Source organism: Macrotis lagotis, chromosome 1 (assembly GCF_037893015.1).
Source record: "Macrotis lagotis isolate mMagLag1 chromosome 1, bilby.v1.9.chrom.fasta, whole genome shotgun sequence".
Lineage (NCBI taxonomy): Eukaryota > Metazoa > Chordata > Mammalia > Peramelemorphia > Peramelidae > Macrotis > Macrotis lagotis.
In genome coordinates this window covers 620,805,074-620,827,425 of record NC_133658.1, presented here as the reverse complement: position 1 = coordinate 620,827,425, position 22,352 = coordinate 620,805,074, and the positions used below count along the sequence as shown (strand labels likewise).

Genomic DNA, 22,352 nt, shown 5'->3' with positions numbered 1-22,352 from the left:
AATATGAAAGATAATAAAAAACAATTGAAATATAATCCTCAGGGGTAATTGTCACAAGGAGGATGCAAGTCATAAATGAGAATATAGTTAATTATCTAAACAAGCATACTTAAAAAGTATGAATTCACAATCACAAAAAATAGTGATTTATACCCAAAGCAAATCATAATATATGTATACAAAATCTCTAACAATATTACCTTGTTGTTCATACTAGGTCATTGGTCTTAAAAATTATAACAATGACTGCTTAATTGAGCAGAACACAACAGACTAGTCACTAACCTATCAAGCTGCCCCACCTTTCTTTTTATTTTTTAGGGGTTTTTTTTGCAAGGCAAATGGAGTTAAGTGGCTTGCCCAAGGCCACACAGCTAGGTAATTATGAAGTGTCTGAGACTGGATTTGAACCCAGGTACTCCTGACTCCAAGGCTGGTGCTTTATCCACTGCCACCTAGCCACTCCCTGCCCCACCTTTCAATGTAATCATAAAGAATTTCTCTTTTTGGCTCAAACTCTGGCACAAAGGAGGAGTAATGAAGATTGATGATTTGAAGATGATGACCCTGGAGTAAAGAAGACCTGAGTTTAGAATTGACCCCAGTCATTTACTAGTATGTATTCTAGGCAAGTCACTTAACTTTGCCTCAGTTTCCTCATCTGCAAAATAATAGCACCTACTCCTTCAGGTCTGTTTTAAGGATTAAATAAGAGCAATTTAAAGGGTATAGCACAGAACCCAGAACATATTAAGTGCAATATAAAGGTTAGTTATTATTGTTGTATTATTATATGATGAAATTGAGGGATGCATTTATAATAAATAACATTAAAAAGTGAATCTATTTGCTGAAAAACCTGGAGAATAGAACTTAAGTTTTCATGAACCAAACTTTCAGGGACTAGAAGTCAAATTGATTCAGAGGTTTAATATTGAAAGGAATCTTAGTAAGAATTTACTGCATAAAGTCATAGATGAAGACGGCTCTCTTAGAAAGGGAAAAAGGTGAGATACTAGAAAATTTAGGTATTGTATGAGCAAGTCCATTAAGGTTGATCATCACTCCCATGTTGTCAGGCACAGTTTTGTGTTATCTGCGATGGAGAATGCCATCTGTATCCTGAGAAAGAATTGTGTAGTTTGAATAAAGACCAAAGACTATTATCTTTAATTTTAAAAAAATGTTATCTTATTATGTAATTCTGCTATATCTCATACTTTATGTTTCTTCCTTAAGGATATGGTTTCTCTCTCATCGCATTCAGTTTAGATCAGTGTATACCATAGAAACAATGTAAAGACTAACAAGACAGCCTTCTGTGGGGGGGTGGGGGAGGAAGCAAGAATTGGGGGCAAATTGTAAAATTCAAAATACAATCTTTCAAAGAAAAGATCTCAATAGAATTTTAAAATTTTGTAAATTGAGTTAAAAAAATATGGTTCTAGAAAATTGAGTGAAAACTGAGTTCAAATTTGGCCAATAAGTTCAACTTTTCATCTCTCATTCTAGATTTGTGATAAGATGCATTATTTAAATGAGTCTATCCAGAGATTAGGAAAAAAAAAAAAACCTCTCCACAGGAATAATAAATTGGTTATGTAAAATCATCCGGCTTCTGGGACTAATGTTCAACATAGTAAATCACAATAAATGATGTTATGTTGCCCAAATTAACATGAACACATGGGCACCTTTCTTAGTATGTTTCTGTAGCACTTGCTTCAGTTTTCATGTTTTTAGTTTTTCTTCAGTCTACACCAGACTTTAGGTCAGCTATGGAAAAAATATCACCTTATCATCTCAGGGTCATGCATTTTTAAAAATAAAATTTTATTGCTATCTTTTATCTTTCTACAACCAATATTTCCCATTTTTTTCCTGAAAAAAAGTTCTCTCTGCAAAGGAGGAAGGCATCCTGTTTCTCTTCTTTGGGGTTGTTTGGTCATCATAATTTTGCAGCATTCATTTTATTTTTATTGGATAAAAAAATTAAGTGCTTAATATACAAAGGCATTGGGCTGCATGCTAGGAATAAAAATATAAAAGAGAGGACAGTCTTTGCCCTTAAGGCATTCTAATAGGTACCCTATGGGATAGGGTAAATTTGTACACACACATACACACACACACATACACAAACACACAAATACAATAAATTTAGTCTGCCAAAGTCAGTCTATTTTGTATTAACCAAACATCTGGGTTATAAATATATTTAAAAATATTTATTTAGTATTTTTTCTTTTGAATTCTAAATTTTCTCTCTCTCTCCCTCCAGTACCTCCCCATCCATTAGGAAAGTAGGCAGTATGATACTTATTATAACATAAATTCATGCAAAACATATTTCATATTAACTATGTTGCAAAAAACAAAAATGCAAATAAAACTAAAAACAATATGATTCAATTCACTTCAGCCTCAGAGTTGCATTTTGATTTCTTTGAATTTTTATTTTTTTCATTTGAAAACTGCTTGTTCATCATTTGACCATTTATGAACTGGGAACCATCCCTCTCCCTCTCCCTCTCCCCTCTCCCCTCTCTCCCTCTCCCTCTCCCTCTCCCTCTCCCTCTCCCTCTCCCTCTCCCTCTCCCTCTCCCTCTCCTCCCTCTCCCTCTCTCCCTCTCCCTCTCCCTCTCCCTCTCCCTCTCCCTCTCCCCTCGTCCCTCTCCCTCTCCCTCTCCCTCTCCCCTCTCCCTCTCCCTCTCCCTCTCCCTCTCCCTCTCCCTCTCCCCTCTCCCTCTCCCTCTCCCTCTCCCTCTCCCTCTCCCTCTCCCTCTCTCTCCCTCTCCCTCTCCCTCTCCCTCTCCCTCTCTCCTCTCCCTCTCCCTCTCCCTCTCCCTCTCCCTCTCCCTCTCCATATATATATTTAAATAGCATTTAATCATCTCCCAATTTGGGTATATAAGCAGTTCAACATTTTTCTTTCATTTTTTACCTTTTTATGTTTCTGATGTTCTGCTTTTACATCTCATATTTTCTATTCTTTTCTAATCTTTTCTTCAGGGATGCTGGAAAGTTCTCTCTTTTTTTAAATGTCCAATTTCCCCCTGAAGGATCTTCAAATTAGGTTACTCTTGATTATAGTTCTAATTCCTTCATCTTCCAGAATATTGTATTGTAAGCCCTCTGCTCCTTTACTGTGATAGCAGCTAAATTTTGTGTGAACCTCACTGTGGCTGTGCTACATCTGAATGATTTATTTTTGATTGCTTGAAATTTTTTCCTTTCTAACTTTTTTTCTCTGGAATTTGGTTATACTATTCCTGGGAGTTTTAATTTTGAATCCTTTTTAGGAGGTGTTTGGGGGATTATTTTGATTTCTACTTTGCCATCTATTTCTAAGATATTGGGACATTTTTCCTTTATATTTTTTTAAATATAATTTCTAGGCTCTTTTTAAAAATTCTGATTTTTCAGGTAGTTTTATAATTCTTAAATTATAATTCTTAAATCTATTTTCTTTTATTTATTTTTAAAGAAAGATTTTATTTTGAATTTACAATTTTTCCCCCCTATTCTCCCCCCCCCCCCCCCCAGAATGCAGTCTGCTAATCTTTACATTGTTTCCATGGTATACATTGATATGAGTTGAATATAATGAGAGAGAAATCATATCCTTAAGGAAGAAAAATAAAGTATAAGAAATAGCAAAATTACATAATTAGATACCCCCCCCCCCCCAATTGAAGGTAGTAGTCTTTGGTCTTTGTTCAAACTCCACAATTCTTTCTCTGGATACAGACGATATTCTCCATCACAATAGCCCAAAATTGTCCCTGATTGTTGCACTGAGCAAATCCATCAAGGTTGATCATCACCCCATGTTGCTGTTAGGGTATACAGTGTTTTTCTGGTTCTGCTCATCTCACTCAGCATCAGTTCATACAAATCCCTCCAGGCTTCCCTGAATTCCCATCCCTCCTGGTTTCTAATAGAACAATAGTGTTCCATGACATACATATACCACAGTTTGTTAAGCCATTCCCCAATTGAAGGACATTCACTTAATTTCTTTGCCACCACAAACAGGGCTGCTATGAATATTTTGTACAAGTGATGTTTTTACCCTTTTTCATAATCTCTTCAGGGTATGGACCCAGTAATGGTATTGCTGGATCAAAGGTTATGCACATTTTTCTTGCCCTTCAGACATAATTCCAAATTGTTCTCCAGAAAGGTTGGATGTGTTCACAGTTACACCAACAATGTATTAGTGTCCCAGATTTCCCACATCACTTCCAACATTGATCATTCAGTCTATTTTCAAAATCAGGTCTTTTCTCAATAAGGCATTTCTCATTTTCTTTTCTGTTTTCATTCTTTTGACATTATTTTTTGCCTATTGATATCTCATGGGGTTATTAGTTTACAATTACTCAAATCTAATTTTTAAGGAATAATTTTCTTAAATGTTTTTGTACCCCTTTCCCCATTTGTCCAATTGTGCTTTTTTTAAAATTCTTTATTTCATTGTGGTTTTGTAACTCTCTTACTATTTGGTCAATTCCCTCTTTTAAAGGGTTTTCTACAATATTTTTTGTGCCTCATTTATCAAGCTATTAATGTTCTTTTCCCAATTTTCTTGCATTGTTTTCATTTCTTGTCCCATTTTTCACTCTTACTTGATTTTTAAAATCATTTTTTGTTCTTTTTAAATCTCTTTCTTTAATTTCTCCAATAACTTTTTAGGATTGTGCTCAATCTGCATTTTTATTTGGGGTTTTGTTTACAAATACTTTCACATTATTGCCTCCTTCTGAGTTTGTTTCTTGAGCTTCCCTGTCACCAAACTTTTTTAGTCAGTCTCTTTTTTGTTGTTCTTTGCTCATTTTTCTAGCCAATTTCTTAACTTTGAACTTTATTTTAGAGTTGGACTCTGTTCATCCTGGAGAAGGAGGATTGCTATCCCAAGCTTCAGGTTTTTCCATAATTCTATTTTCATAGTTAGTGCTTGGGATCTGTAAGTTCAAGGTGGTATGATCCAGGGAGATATATACTCCCTTTTCTTTTGACTGCTCTCTTGATAGGGGCCCTATTTTCTTGCCACTGCAAGTGATAGAGCTTTTCTTTGACCTGGAATGAGGGTCCCTTTCTCTCTCCCTCCCCCTCCCCTTCCCCTCTCCCTCCCTCCTAGAAATTTGGCCCAGTTCCTCATCCAGAGCCATCAAAAGAGCCCCTTATAATTTCTTTCTGACCTGTTGTCAAACTCATTATTGTCTCTGGGAGATAAGAATGCTGGAAATTGAAACTGTTGTCACTCCTGCTGTTTTCACTACTGCCACCTCCATGGCCTGCAGTTGGTGATAACTCTATACCGCGTTCAATGTCTGCTTCCACCTCAAAATCACATAACTCTCTGACCTCCTAAGTTATCTTGGATTGGAAAAAATGACTTACTCTGATCCTCTGTTGTCTGTGATCAATTTGTTGTATCATTTAAAGTTGTTTAGAAGGAATTTGGGGAGATATAGGCTTGAATTCTCCCTTTACTATCTTGGTTTTACCTCCTGCAACAGCAATTTAAAATTTTTTTTCTTATTTTTCCATTTACATTGAGATAGTCAATGTGTGCATTATTTTCCTGGTTCAGTTTAAGTTACTTTACATCACTTCATATAAAAGTTTTGATGCTTCTCTTTGTTCATTATTTCTTACAGTATAATAATACGTTTGATCACTCACAAATAGATACCTATATTATTTCCAAGTTGTTGGGTTTTTTTTGCAACCATAAATTTTGTTTCTATGCATTATATTTTGGTGTATCTTGGGTCTTTCTTTTTGTCAGTGACCTCTGGGGCAAAAGGTATTGGCTATTTAAAGACTTATACTTGGTATATGCACTCTAGAATATATATTTCTCAGGAATTCTCCTGTGGGAAGACCTCTCTTGATTCCCACCCCCCCCCCCCCCCGCAGTTATTAGGTCATTCATTCTCTGTCTCTCTCTGTCTTTCTGTCTCTGTCTTTCTTTCTTTATATGATTTGTGTTCATACTGTCTTAATGAATGTAAGCTCCCTCCTTAAAACCAATTATATTTCCAGTTAGAAAATAGTTCCTAGCACACACTAAGTATTTGATCAGTTTATTGAATTGTATCCCACTTTATAAAATTAACCCATTATCAAATGGTTAAAGGACAGCTCTTTTTCACTATTGATCTTCAAAGGGTAGCAATCACTACTAAGTTCATCTATTGAATCACAGCCAGATACCTTGGAATTTTCCTCCTAAAGTGAGGCAGGGCAGTGTAATGAAAAGAACCCTGGACATGGTGTCAAACTGTGTGGATTTGAGTATCTACTCTGCCACTTAAAAGTCAAATATCCCTGGGGAAATTACTGAACCCTTCTGATACTGTTCCTTCATCTGTAGAATGGGGAGAATCAGACATTCCTGACTCTAAGGATTGTTGTAGGGATCAAAGGAGATTAATTAGTATTTGTGAATTTGCTTTGTAATCTCTAAAGTTTTATACAGATGTAAAGTGACTTTAAAAGGGTGGTTTCATCTGTTTATGTCTCTTATCTGGTACCAGCAGGCATTATGAAATGTTGAAAAATCACTGACAACAGATTTCATGGGCTCAAATTGACTAAAGTGCCAAAGATTGAGCTTACATTGCCTTGCCTGCCTCTCAGGGTCTGGAGTTGGGTGGATTTGCAGGTCAGGAGCAGGAGTAGGGAGTGGGGAAAGTTGGGAAGTTAATGAGCTAATGCATATAAAAGACTTTTGGAAAGCATTAAATGCAGAGAATTATATAAGGTTGTTAAAATGTCTTCAGAATATAAATATTTTTTAAAAGGATATTTGGTTTCATTCTGAAATTTTCTGAACTTCAAGTCCTTTACCCCTCTTGACTCAATTTCTTCATCTACAAAAAATAAGTTGATGAAGGAAATAGCAAACCATTCTAGTATCTCTGCCAAGAAAACCTCAAATGAGGTCATAAGAGTCAGACATGACTGAAAATGACAGAACAGTAAAAAAAGAAATTTTAAATTAGGTATGGACATTTTTAGGCAGAATATTATTGCACAATTAATAGAATACATAGTATAGTAGAAACATAATTTCTATATGTACTGGCAAACAAAAAATTCATGTGACTTACTTTATTGTAATATTCATTTTATTACAGGGCTCTGAAACTAAGCTCATAGTGTCTCTGACATACCTATCATTTTTATATTCTCATATATTTATATACAGTTTAGGTACAAATTCAACTAGAAGTCCTAGATGAAATGAAGCAAGTGTTTATTTTCTTAAATTGTTAATATTTTTAAAAATAAGAAGAGAGTGCTAAAGGGGAAAAAATGGAGAAGAAATGAGAACTTTTCTGAAAGAATTAGAAATGGAATAAACATGTCTGCATAAAATGTTCAAAATTTTACCCAAGATACAAACTCTCTAAAAAATTGTAAATATATCATAAAAATTACAACTAAGTTTGAAAATAGACTAGGGGGAGAATTTAAGAATCATTAGACTGCTTGAAATTTAAGAATCATTAGACTGCTTGAAATAACCTAGATATTATTACTACAAAAAATTGTATAAAAAAACCGCAAAGTTGCTTAAAACTAGAGAAAAAAGTAGAAATATAAAGAATCTACTAGGATCATGTTCTAAAAAGAAATTCAGATTCCAGGTTAAAAAAAGAACTACAAGCAGTGAGACAGAAAGAATTCAAATCTCCAGATGCCACAGTCAGAATCACACACAGTTAAATAATCACCACCATAAAGGAGCAGAGAGTCTGAATATGATATTCAAAAAGTAAAGGGTAAAGGTTTAAAACAAGGAATAATTCATCTAACAATCCTGAGTATAAACCTACAGGGTGAATATATCTTTAATGTAGAAGTGAACTTTCCATCATTCCTGATGAAAAGATAAGAGCTTTGCAAAAATTTTGAAGTGCTGACAAAGGAGATAAAAGATACTTAAAAAGGTAAACATGAATATGTGAGGGACTAAATAAGAATGAATTGTTTACATTCTAACATGGGAAGATAATATATGTGCCCTCTCTGAACCTTATTATTATCAGGGACCAAAGAGGAAGTCTAATTAGTCTGGGAGTGTTCTGTAATGCTTTGATGATCTTAAAGTCATGAAAGAGAACACTGGGGTTGAGGGAAAGGGAAGGAGAAGAAAATTAGGGAAAATATATTATATAATTGAGATATATGTGTTGAAATACACATACACACACACACACACACACACAGAAAAGGGTGGAAGAAAAATGTGACATTTGCATTTAACTGAACTAGAGAAGGAAAGACTACACCCACCCACACATACACATCTAGAACTGGGTATAGAAATGAATTTGACTCAACAAGGAAATAGAAAGAAAATGAAAGAAGACAGAATGTGGGGGAAGGGAACTTAAGGAAACAATTAGTCTTAAGCAAAACAAATTCTAACTTAGGATGTACAAAAATATTTGTAGCAGTTTTTCTTTGTAGTGGCAAGGAATCAGAAACTGAGGGGTGTATCCATCAAATGGGTAATACCCTGAACAAGTTATGATATATATATATATATATATATGTATATATATATATATATATATATATGAATTCTATTGTGCTATAAAAATGGAGGGGAAATTGTATAAACTGATATAGAATGGAGTAAAAATTAGTAATATTTACATAATAATAATATTGTAAAGACAATTAGGAACTCTGAATCTAGAAGAATCATGATAAAATGTAAAGATATCTATAGATACCTACATCATATAGGATTCATGATAAATCATGAAGATAGTAATAGTAACTAACTACCATAAGTTGTAAAGTAATATTACCACAGCACCAATAATAACCAACTACATCTTCATGGAGAGGTGAAATAAAGTTTAGAGCAATATAGTGGTCACATAAGCTCATTATATGTAAAAATGATGCTCTAAGAGCTTGCCTTGTCAAGATCACCCACTGGGTTGCAAAGCCAGGAATCAAACCCAGACTTCACATAGTAAACATTTAACAAATACTTATAAAATGACAAACTGTAATTTGGAATATGTTATGGCCATGAGCAGGGAACATGAGCAGTAGAATATTGGAGTAGGAAGAGTTACATATGTAATAGTCTTTTAGTGTGATTGAGGAGTGCTAGGAAAACCTGCCATCTGAAATTATCCCACTTAATGTGCATTACATGTGTGGACTTTCATCATTATAGATTTATTCTTTTGAGTTTTTAGTTGATAATTAAAATACCTTTGGGAAGAGTAATCAAATCAATAAGCATTTATCAAGTGGTCATTATGGCTAAGTATTGTGTTAAGCTTTGTAGAATTAAATAAAAGGTAAATAGAAGACTGACCCCTATGTTCAAAGGTGCTTACATTCTAATTGGGGAATACCATATACAAACAATCATATATATATATATGTATATGTATATATATATATTTATACATACAGAACTGGTTACTAGGAAATTGAAAGAATAATGACCTACTAAGAGCTTCAACCAATTAGGTGGTAAAGCCAGGATTCAAAAATCCATATTGCAAAGATCAATGATATATAGATATCATATATATATATGTATATGCTATGTATAATCACATACCCATATATAAATTAATCTGAGGTTATTTTAGGGGGAAAACATTGGTAGTGAGACATAAGGCGGGATTTAAGCTGAGTCTTGAAGGAAACCTTGAAGTCTGGAGGCAGAGGTGAATAGGGACAGCATTGATGAAAAGGCACAGTCAGGGGATGAATGAGAGTAAAAAGGCTAGTGCTGATGTATTGTAGAGTAGATGGAGGGGAGTAAAGTGTAAGAATATGGGAAACAGAGGATAGGGACAGATTGTGAAGGGCTTTAAAAGTCAACTGGAGGATTTTACATTTGGTCCTGGGAATAATAGGAAGCCACCATAGGAAAGGAGTGACACAGCCATTGGAAGATCACTTTAGAAGCTTTGTTAAGGTGGTTGAACTGGAGTGGATAGAGACCTGAGACAGAGATACTTACCAGCAGACTATTACAGTAGCTCAGATTGAGGGTCAGTGGAGAGAAGGAGAAATATATGCAATATATATATATATATATATATATATATATATATATATATATATATATATATATATATATACACACACACACACACACACACACACACACACAAATATAAACCACTTTTGCTTTGTGTCCATAGGAAAATTCAGAAAAAAACTTTTATCAATTTTGATTATATAATTAGGCACAACAAATAATGACATTCAAGTTATCAAAATTTTTTTCCAGATTGAGACATAAATATAGATTTTGATATAGATACAGTTTTCCCCTCCAATTACATGTTAAAACAATTTTTATTAATGGCTACTTTGTACAAGGTATTGGAGATACAAAGATTAAGAGGTACATAGTGCCTGCCATACACAAACAAGTATCACACAATAGAGAATGTGAATAAAGGGAAAAAATTAGTACTGAAAACTAGAGGTGTCAAAGATCACTATTGGATAGAACTAGATTAAAATATACTTGGGAAATATTTGATAAAATATAATACAACTTATATAACATAAATTTGTGATTTTTTTAAAGCTAACACGCTGTTCTAGAGATTTTTTGTTTTTAATTTATCTAAGGGGCAATGGGATTAAGTGACTTGCCTGAGGTCATACAGCTAGGCAATTATTAAGTGTCTGAGGCTGGATTTGAAGTCAGGTCCTCCTGACTCCAGAGCAGATGCTCTATCCACTGCATCACCAAGCTGTCCTCTAGAGATTTGTTTTCATTTGAGTTTGATACTGCTGGCTTAGACAATGTGTTAAAATGGGTATTGCTTCAGAAACCTGAGACTTGGGAAAGGTCTTATTTTATAAAGTCCAAATTCACCTACTGTATGATGGGCCATAACCAGTCCTCTTGACCTTTGTCTTAGTATTAGATTTCCATGACTCTGGGAGGAGAGAATGAGATTGACCCTCTCATACCCTATTCATAAGCAAGTCAAAATGCAAACCTCTTAATGTCATTGGTCTTCTTTGAGAACAATAAAAAAAAAAACAATAAATATATAAATAAAAATGTGTATATTTATGTATATATATGCTTGTATATATGTATATATACATAAATAATTCAAGAGGCATAATTTCTGGGTAATTAATTTTTTTTAAGGTTTTTGCAAGCATCTGAGGCTGGATTTGAACTCAGGTACTCCTGAGTCCAAGGCCGGTGCTCTAGCCACTGTGCCACCTAGTTGCCCCTGGGTAATTAATTTTTAATTATGGCTAAATAACCAGTAAAAGGATGATCATTTGGCTTTCTTTCATCAGTCAAAGATGGATCATGGTGGCCTCTTGATACATTCTATTTGTTTGATATTTGTCCTTCATTATCGAAGAAGACTATGATATCAGGAAGGTGAAATCATGACAAGCACATGACATGCCCTTGATTGGTTAACAATGTGAAGAATGAATATTATAATTACATATAATTAGATATGAACCTATTTGGGGGGGTAGGTGTATTGCAAGGCAATAGGGTTAAGTGACTTGCCCAAGGTCACACAGCTAGGTAATTATTAAGTATCTGAGATCAGATTTGAGCTCAGATCCTCCTGATTCCAGGACTGGTGCTCTACTCTACCTCTTACCTGCCTCTGGTGAATCTATTCTAATGAAGGGCTTGGGAATCTTGACTTTGATTAAATCACTCTGTCAGACCATCCCCAGCCAAGGAAACCTAGTCAAAAGATCCATCTCCACTACCCAAAGCTAAGTAGAACATGGTGGGCTGGGGGCAGCTAGGTGGTGCAGTGAATAGAGCACCAGCCATGGAATCAGGAGGACTGAGTTCAAATCCATCCTCAGACACTTAGGAATTGCCTAGCTGTGTGACCTTAACCCCATTGCCTTTAATAAATATAATTTTATAAAAAGAGCATAATGGGCTTCCCCATTTAGGTAGTCTGCATTTGATTGAGGAGAATATTTAAACGGATCTCATTAGTCCTGTTCTCAAGGGGCTGATTGGATCTAGTAAAAAATGAGGAAATACTGGGGGGGAATCCCGACTCTCCCCAATAATAATTGGTCATTAATATAAGAGAGAAATAATTATTTCTCTAAATATGTAATTTGAGTTGGAGTTAAACTATCAATATATATCTAAGCTGGATGACTAAGAAAATGCTGGTAACTTCAACAGTAACAGGGAAGTTTGGAAGACAGGAAGGTTTGTAGGGAAAGAAAAGAAATATATTTTGGATATGTTAAGTTTGAGATGCTTACAAAGTTCAATTTATCACTTTTAGTGCTTACCAATTTACCACTTTAAATGAGATTAATTGACAGCTAGCCTAGAGCAGGACATATGCCCCTTCAACTCCAGGGCTTGGGAAGTAGGGGGAAAATGATGGAGAAACTTAAAGGACATCTCAGAATTCACCACTTTACTTTCCAATTTTATCTAGGGCAGGACCTGAAAGCCACCTATAAATATGAAAGGAGAAATGAGGAAGAAAAAGAGTCAGAATTTAAAATTAAATTCCTAGATAATATACTATGCTTTGCTGAAGATAGAGATATTCAGATTATTCTCTTGTCTAATGAATTAAACTATGTGAATTAATGCATCCAGTAATGGCCTGAAGAATCCTCAGGTCTTAAATAAAGAGTTCAATTCTTCCATACCAGTACACATAATACTGAAAAAAATGTCTGAATGTCTCTGTTATGGTAACCATACTCCTTGGGATAGGGCCAAAGAAAGGCCCAGAGAGCATTAAAAGGAGTTGATGTTTCTCTTAAAATTCCCTTTTATTTAAGAGGGCCTTTTGGGCTCCAACAAAGAGTAAAGACATTATTTCTAGGACTACACAATGGTCCTGTTTGACTGTCTTGAAATGATGGCTAAGCTTAGATCTTTTTCTTCCTTCTAAGCTCTGCTTAGTTTTTAATTCCATGGAATAAGATGCCCTTATACTCTGATTTCCCACAACCACAACCCTTCAATTTTCCTTTTGTGTCTTGTCTTTTCTGTTATATTGTAAGCTTCTTTGGGGGAAGACACTATCTTTTTCCTAATTTTTATCTCCAACATTTAACATAGAGCCTGGTGCTTAATAAATGTTTATTGAATTGAATTTTTTTAAAATGTGTCATTTCTCCTTTGGATTTACTTTTTAAGAAGCACAGCCTTTTGTGAAGGTGAGGGATATTTCCATGGAAGGATGAATGAATTATATACATAGGACTTCATTTTTACTTCATGACCCCCATTTTGAGTTTTCTTTGCAAAGATTCTAGAATAATTTGCCATTTCCTTCTCCAGGACTTTTTCCTGATGAGGAAACGGAGGCACACATTAGGAAGTGACTTGCCCAGGGTCACACATAATAAGTATATGAGGTCAGATTTGAACTCAGGGAGATAAGTCTTCCTGACTCCAGGTCTAGCATTCAAACCTCTATGCCTTACATACCAGCTGCCCTACTCTGAAAATTAGGCAGAGCCATTTGGCCACTTTCCCCAAGGTATATTCCTTTCTAGAATGACTAATTAACCAATCAACTATGGATTACACACTATATACTCAAAAATACATACTATGTACTCAAAAAACTTTACTCTAAAATGAGGGAAATTTAAATAAAAATAACCCTTAGGAGAAGGAACACTTCACACATAGTAAAATGTAAAAAACTGTTCAGAGATTCTTTCCTGAGACTAAGATTTAATATTCATTAAGAAGTATTTATTAAGAACTACAATGTACCAGGAAGGAAAAGTAATAATAATAGCAGATCATATTTACCAGGGATTTACAGAGGATAACTTTATTTAAAATTTATAAAACTCTTCTCTCCCAATGATTCTATGAGATTTGTGACAAGAGTGATTAAAGAAGTATAAAGGTAAACTATGCAGAGACTGAAAATATCAGCTTTATAATATTTATAATATTACTTTAGACTGATCTTATTTACAACATAGGCTTGGAAAATTCAGCATCAGGACAATATTGTTTCTTCTACTCCATGTACAAGGTGTACAAGTTATCATTCCCATCTCCATCAGGTGTCTGTGTCAATGTCTGCCTTTTCAGAAGAAACTCAATAGTAGACTCTTCAACCAGAAGCCTTTTTCCTTTTTAACAATCAGAAATAATTCCATATTAATAAAAGGAATAAGAAAGAGGCTTATGAACAGATTGAAGAATGATACAAACAAATTAATAACTGGAGGAATACAAATTAAAATGAATTCTGAGATTTCACATTGCACCTATCATTCACAGAGAGATGGCAAAAGAGCCATTTTTGGAAGGCGTCTAGGTGAACTTGAACACTAATATTCTGGAGCTGTGAATTAGTTCAAACACCTGAAAAACATTTTGGAACTATATCCCAAAAGTCACTAAAGTATGTATATATATATATATATATATATATATATATATATATATATATATATATATATATATATCGTGACCCAGAAAAACTACTATTAGGTTTATATATCCTAAGGAGATCCAGGATAGAGAGAAAGGTCCCATGTGAATAGGAATGTCAATAGCAGCACCTTTTGTAGTAGCAATGACCTGGAAATAGAAGAATCTCAAAGGATGCTGGTTCAAGCAAGTTTCATCTACTACATTTAAGTATGTAAGTAAAAAATGTAATTTATTCACTGCACATTTTTCTGACCTCTTTAATTTTCTCTAGAAAGAGCTGAATTTGCTTCAACTTCCAAGCAATTGAAAACAGAAAGTATGAAAGAAGAAAGTAATAAGTGTAAAATTAATGGAGGTATTGAACCAGGAATTAGGAGATCTGGATTGCTAAACCAGCTGACAACCGTCACTAATTCACTCTTTGATCTTAAGCAAGTCATTTCCCCTTTCTAGGCCTCAGTTTCCTTATGGAAGAAATGAGAGAACTATAATAGATGCTAAATTCTCTTTTACCTATGACATTCTTCAATCAATTAATAATCACCTACTTTGACAGATACTGTCAGAGGTTAGGTATACAAAAAGAGGCAAAAATTAATCTATGTTATTAAGGTATTTACAATCCAAGGGACTGTAATGTTCTACTTACAGTGATCCTTAGCAGTGTGTGTGGTGATGCCTGTAGTCCCAGTCACCAGAGAGACAGAAGCTGGTAGAGTTCTTCTGATAGGGAGTTCTGATCTGCAGTTAAGCTGATCAGATGTCTTCCCTAAATCAGTCCAGTATCAATATGGAGAGCCCCTGGGAGTAGCTGGAAAATGCCCAAGGAAGACAAATTGTACCTGGTTAGATACATTGGCTCCAGTGCCATTTAGTAGTGGAATCAGACCTGTGAGTATACTTCCTGCCTGGTAAGATTGTAAATCTAGGCTTTAAAAAAAAATCTGTGATTCTGTGGGATTTGGGAGCTCATTTGACATTTTTACTTGTCATGCCCTTAGACATTTTATTTTCCATATATCTTTTCAGACTCAAGGAGGCACCTGAACACTTTGCAATAAGCAAGATGCTTATCAACAGAAACCATTCCAATGTTCTTTGTTTCTCACACATCACAAAAATGGAAGCTGTGGGGAAAGAAATTCTCTGTCTCTCTCTCTGTCTGTCTCTCTGTCTCTCTGTCTGTCTCTCTGTCTCTCTCTGTCTCTCTCTCTGTCTCTCTCTGTCTCTCTCTGTCTCTCTCTCTCTCTCTCTCTGTCTATCTTTCTATCTCTGTCTCTTTCTCCCCTGTCCTTTTTGGCTCATTTGTTCCAACCTACACTTTCATCTTGAAAATGGGAGATGTGCTGCTACATCTCATTCAAGTTTCTAGGGGTTATCCTACTGGGGAAGAAGCTATTCTTCTACCACTAACTGTAACTCCTTAGCCCCCACTGTTGTATCCCATTTAACAAATCAACCCAAATGACACCAATCTCTTAAGCAGAAACATTTACTAAATAGCTTGCAAAGCAACAATAATTACAAAAATAATATTCCATTGATAAATGGACATCATTCTTCCACCAATGAAAGTGGGCACAAACTTGACAAACCATATCAGCAAGGCACATGAGTCAGGGACGTGGGAGTTTTATATCCTTTATCCTCTTCAGAAACAGTTTGTACAGCAATTCAGTGGTGGGTGGGGGTCATTTTTCTACTCTTTTTTTTAATCTTTTAGGTCTTTATTCTTTTCCTGGGAAAGGCAGTTTCTGTTATGACTACTCTTCTTCTGGGAGTACTGAAGTAGTATTAAGTACTTCTAGAAAAATAGATTATATCCCAGATTCTGACTGAAACAGGACTTCCCCCCACCTTTGATTGGATCTTGATAAAAACTGGAGAGGAAGACATAAATAGGTACATAGGCTGGAATGGATACTGAAGGCTCTACATAACCTACATACTCTTATCAAAGATTGTTCTGAATGGGCACAAAATAGAAATAATATGGAATCCTATAGTTATATAAGACTTACAAAGTATTACTCCTACCCTACCCACATATTTCATAAGGATGAAATTTCTCGTTCCATGTCAGATCATCAGAAACTTTTGCTTCAACCACTTGGGGCTGGGTCTCACCCATAATCATTTCAAAGATGGGTACCTAAGTCAAACCTGACTGAAGACAGGGTAGAGTAAAGCAGAAAAAGATAGGTATCTGAACTTTCCTCTTCTCACATCTCAAACTGAATTGGTCATTCTCAAAGCATATTGTTAACAAGCAGAATTATTTACATAGGTAGGTACTGGTTTATGGATCTTTTTGCTGTCATAGATACAGAACCTGAAAAAGCCTTCTCTGCTCATTTGTTCCAATTCCTCTCTCCTCCCATTTATTTCTCAAATTCTCACAATCTGACTTCAGATACATCATTCTGCTGAAATTGCTTTCTTCAAATTTATCAATTTATCAAAATTACAATTTCTTGTAGTCTTTTATCATATTTTATCCTTTTAGATCTGTCTGAAATTTTTTATTTTGTTGACCAGCACCTCTTCCTAGGTTTCTCCTTCTTTGACTTTTTCATGACATTGTGGTCTCTTAGTTCTTCCTGATCACACTTTTAAAATGTCCTCTCCTGGATAATCATCCATTTCCTAACTGTGGAAGTCTCCCAAGGCTCTGTCTTGGTGGTCTCATTTCCTTTATCAATATCTTTACTTTTGTTAAACACATCAACTTCCATGTGTTTATTTTTAATCTTTGTACATGTCTCCCAGATCTAAATCACTAGATTTAATATCTTTCTTGAACTCCTTGACTGCATCATCTTACTGCTGGACATTTTCAACTGGTTATCTCATAAACATCTCAGACTCAACATATCTAAAAGAGAACTCATTTATTTTCCCTTATCTATACCCATCTGTCATTTAAAGTTCAATATTTCTGTGTACAACCCATTCTTCCATTTTACTCAGGTATGTAACCTTGGCATCGTTCTCAACTTTTCTTTCTCTCACTTGCCACATATAGTTATTGATTCTGTTAGCTCTGGAACATCCTTACTCCTCAAATTTAATTTTCTTTATTTATTATATTACAGAATATAAACTCCTTGAGGACAAAATTATTTTTTGTTTTGTTTATGTATCTTCAGTTAACTAATTATAGTTTCTGTCACATAGCAGATATTCAATCAATTCTTCTATTCATTGATTTGGATTAGAATCTATCAGATGATTTACAGCATGAAATAAGGAAGTTTCCCTTTGTATTTTGTCAGAGACACCTTTGTTAATAATACATGTATTATTGAAGTATATCAGAGACACCTTTGTTAATAATACATGTAATTTCATAAATACTGAACAGCAGTTTCTTCCCACTAATCGATCTCTGCTTAAAGTAGTTCCATCTAATACATTCATAGAAATCATGACCCCAAAGGTGATAAAATATAGGCAATGAATTTAATAATGATTTTGTAATAATTAATGAAAGTGAGCAGTAGTAACGTGGACACTTGGTAATATTTAATGCTAAGAGAACGATGATAATGCAGACATACTCTTAGAAAGACCTGTTGTGTCCCAGGAGACTAAAGATTCTTTCCTAAAACTGCCATTCTTATAACTCTAGGAGGCCTTAGGTACAGTAGGTTTTCAAATCAGGGTGAGTTCTTGTTCCAGGGTCTTTGTTTCTGGCTCACTTCCCCAATTAAATGCACATAATTTGCCTTTTGTAGGACTTCCACTTACAACTAGTAGGCAAAATTGTATTAAGTGTCATGGATATGCCAATTACCACACCTTCTGATATGGAGAAATATATGAGAACATGCAACTATAAACACACTCACATACATACATACATATAGTTGAAGTACAATATGTATATGTATACTGTGCCTATATATATATATATATATATTATATATATATATATATACACATGTATATGTAACATGTTTCTTCAATAATCTGTTAACCTAATATACATTTATGGATCTAACATAATATCTTGGAAAGTATAAATCTTTCAAATTTTGTCTTTCAAGCTTTAAAAAGTGTTGATGCCTTTGTTTACATTAAAGTCATTTGTAGATAATATTAATAACTAAACTTATATAAAAATTTAACACTTGCCAAGCACTTTACAAATATTATTTCATTCTTAAAACAATCCTGTGAAGGAAGTGCTATTATGATATCCATTTTATTGAATGGGAAATTGAGGCAGACATTGGTTAAATAACTTACCCAGAGTCACACATGTAATGTGCCTAAGCCTAGAGATGAACTCAGATATTTCTGACTTCAAATATAGCATTCTAATCATTCATCACATCACATCACATCACCTTTGCTTTATAGCAAAGAAACCATCAAACTATATTTTAAATTCCTAGAATCAAAGTTCTTGGAACTGTAAGAATTTTAAGGCTCATCAATATGGTCCAACTCTTGCCTTCAAGTCAATATTTCTATCCTCAGTTTATAAATGAAACAACAAAGACTTAAAGAGCTTAAATGATCTGGCCAATGACACATAGTGAGTTGGTTGCTTTTAATCCTGTGGAGTCCTTATTCTAATGAAATAATTATAAGCTAACTATGAATAGGCCTGTGGCTATGTGAACAGTGATAGAATGCAAAACATAACTGATAGTTTTAGGAAGTAAACTCTTTAAAAAGTGAATTCTGGATTTAAAAACAACAAACAAGCACCAGTATATCTAGAAAACTGCTGTCCAAAAACCTGCAAATCAATCCTATGAAGCTACAAAGGAAAATATCAATTGTTTATTGGCTGCTGCAGGACAGGTACTTTTGGAGAGCCTAAAGAATGAAGAAGAATGTATTCTAAGTGTGAACAGTGTTGATGTCACCTAAAACCCATTTGTATCAACAGTCATTGATTGGGTAGTTCTAACATTCTGGAGGGGGGAAGATTCACATGATTTGTAGAGGTCTTAGCATAACTGACAAGTTACAAAAGTCCTTAGTTGGATGGAGACATTCCCTCTAGGAATGTCTGATATCCAGCTCCATCCTGAGTTGAGAGTTGCTCCCTTGATAGAAAAACCAGAAGCAGCTTTTTCAGACCCTACCTTCTGATAGTGGAATTATATAAAGAATTCCTCTCCAAAACTCCATTTTGGGGTTCTGTTTTCAAGTTGAGCCACCATACATATCTGTATAATCAGCAAACTTAGAGAAAGTTTAATAAATGTGCATGTTAACCTAATTTTCTTTGTGCTTTCTTGATACTAAACATTGGAAGCTAACATTTGTCTCTTATTAGGACAAACTCTGGTGGTTAAAATTAATGTTTTATTTAATTCTTTACTAAACAGCTGAACTCATGGAGGTCATCAGCAGGCATGTCTGTTCTCAGCACCTTCTTAAATCATGATCCAGATCCTGAAACTGGAAACCAACTTTAGCAGGGGGTGAGGTGGGAGGGAGAAGAGATAACAATATTCTGACATTCGGCATAACTCTAGAAAAAGTTATCTTCCAACCAATTCTTTTTAAGTCATTACTGATAACCTATAAAGAGAATACAGAAATGGGAATCACATGATTTGAACATTTTCTGAGGCAAAACAATGATTCACACCATTATGGAATAACAAGAAAATTCCTTAACAATATTCCAAGTAGAAGATGTAAAAAAAAAAAAGCAGTGTTAAAGGTAAAATCTAATGCTTGAGGGGAAAAAAACAGAATAAAGTTAGTCAATTGATTAAAGTCTTAATTTTCTTAGTTTGGATTTTTATTAACTATTAATGACAGTGAGATTATAGGGTGGAGGAAGCTATAACTGTCCTGAATAAATATACAGAGCAGAGTCACATTTCCCCATAATATTTGTTTCCTGACCAATACAGAGGTTTACCCTGGATAGTCATTACTCTCTCCCTCCTTTTTTTCAGCCTTTTCCTTCTTATTCAGCAGAGCTATACAAAGACTCTTAAATCATTATTATAGATTCTTGTATGAAAATACCCTTTGTAGTATAATATCTTGGAATCAGGACACTTAAATTAGAATCCTCACAATCATTTGCTACTTCAGCTTCTAATAGTCACTACTTTGTTTGGACTTGATTTTCCTATCTGTAAAATGGGGATAACAACACCTACTTCACAGAGTTGTTGCAAAGATCAAATGAGATAATATATGAAATGAGTCTTGCAAAACTTAAAGAGCTATTTAAATGTTAACTATTGCCATTATTGTTATAACTATTGTGTGGAAATTGTATGAAACATGGTATATAGAATAAAATGGAGAGAGGGGAAAGGAAAGAAGAACAGAGGAAGTAGAAAAGGGGGGAATGGGGGAGAGAGAGGGAAGGAGAAAAAAGACAAAGAGAGCATAGAAAACAGAGATGGAGAAGTTGTGTTGTGATATGAAAGGAAAAGCATTTGGTTTCAGGAGATTATTGTCAAAATGAAAATATTTTTATCAGAAATCCTTAGCTTAACTTTAGTGTATCATATTAATTGTTCATTTGTCAAAGGGCAAAACCTTGAAGAAATGGAGTCAGATAAGTTAAGGGTTGGTTAAGGAGATCAGAGTTGTGACTGAAAACAGTTCAAAATTATTATGCCATGATTCTATCTCCTGTTTTTTTAACTTGTTAGGGTCAGTGATGACAAAAAACAGTAAGAATTTGGGGCAGCTAGGTGGCACACTTGATAGAGCACAGGCCCTGGAATCAGTAGTACCTGAGTTCAAATCCAGCCTCAGACACTTAATAATTACCTAGCTGTGTGGTCTTGGACAAGCCACTTAACCCCATTGCCTTGCAAAAACCTAAAAAAAAATAGTAAGAATTGTTATGGTGTTCATTCTCTTAAGGCAGGAACACTGACAGATAGCAACTCCTATAAAAAGATGTCCAAGTAATGAGTAGGAGCATATGGTGGCAGTGGCTGGTCTCCAGGTCATTGAAGTTCAGCCTTTCATCTCTGATGCATAGGCCATAGGTTACCAGTATCTAGCAAAAGCAGACTTGGAGAGAACTCTTCTTTGGGGAGTCCTAGAGAGTACCTAAGACAGTATGGGCCATCTGGAAGGGTGATTCATAAGAGAGTCTAGAATAGGTGTTAGAGGTACTAAAAAAATTGGAGAGTGCTAAAGATCATCTTCATCTATACAACAATGTAATTAAAGTTAATTAATTTTCTTCCTTCTTTGCACCATCTTTTTGAACCCGAGAATCTGAAGAGGGTCTTACCTCTTGAATGTGCACACCATATTCTTTAATATCCCTGCCATCACCTTCAACCCTCATCTTTGCCTGGAGGGTGAATCTGGGAAATGCTAAGTTGTTTTGTTCTGTCTGCACAGATGGCTTAGAAGTGTTATCAAAAAGTCAGTTTCTTCCATTATGAATTGTTACCAAAAATAGAAATCATTCTCATAATCTCTCTCTCTCTCTCTCTCTCTCTCTCTCTCTCTCACACACACACACACACACACACACACACACACACACACACACCCCTTTACATCTGCAGTGCAAACCAGAAAAGAAGCAGAAATATTTCAGTACTGACCTTTCTCTAATCTTCACCTTTTGCCCTCTTTCCTTCTTTCCTGGATTATGTATCTGCTTGCAAACAGTTTACTATTACACCACTGTTTGAGGTGCACTTGTCTTAGTCCATTAAGTGGAAAGATAGAGAGGAAAACCCTCCTAAAAACTACTACCACCCAGAGATTACTATTCTACTACCATATAAGGTGTTTCTTTATTAAAGGGATCAGTTTCAGAATCGAAGAGATGATGACTCACTTTGGGCTCATTCCCTAACATTAGGCAGCAAGTGCTCTCTAAATGGGAAGTTATTTAGTAAATGTTACTACCTACTACCAAAAAAATGAA

General features: G+C 34.8%; 1 protein-coding gene across 1 annotated transcript in view; it reads right to left on the bottom strand.

The window, feature by feature from the left end:
• Positions 1-22,112, bottom strand: part of MGAT5 (alpha-1,6-mannosylglycoprotein 6-beta-N-acetylglucosaminyltransferase) — a 419,199-nt gene extending 397,087 nt beyond the window's left edge. The window contains exons 1-2 of the mRNA XM_074215044.1: positions 22,024-22,112; positions 15,111-15,272 (exon numbers count right to left, since the gene is read on the bottom strand). The gene's annotated coding sequence lies outside the window, so the exon portion shown is untranslated. The remainder of the gene's footprint in view (positions 1-15,110; positions 15,273-22,023) is intronic.
• Between the last annotated feature and the right edge of the window lie 240 nt (positions 22,113-22,352).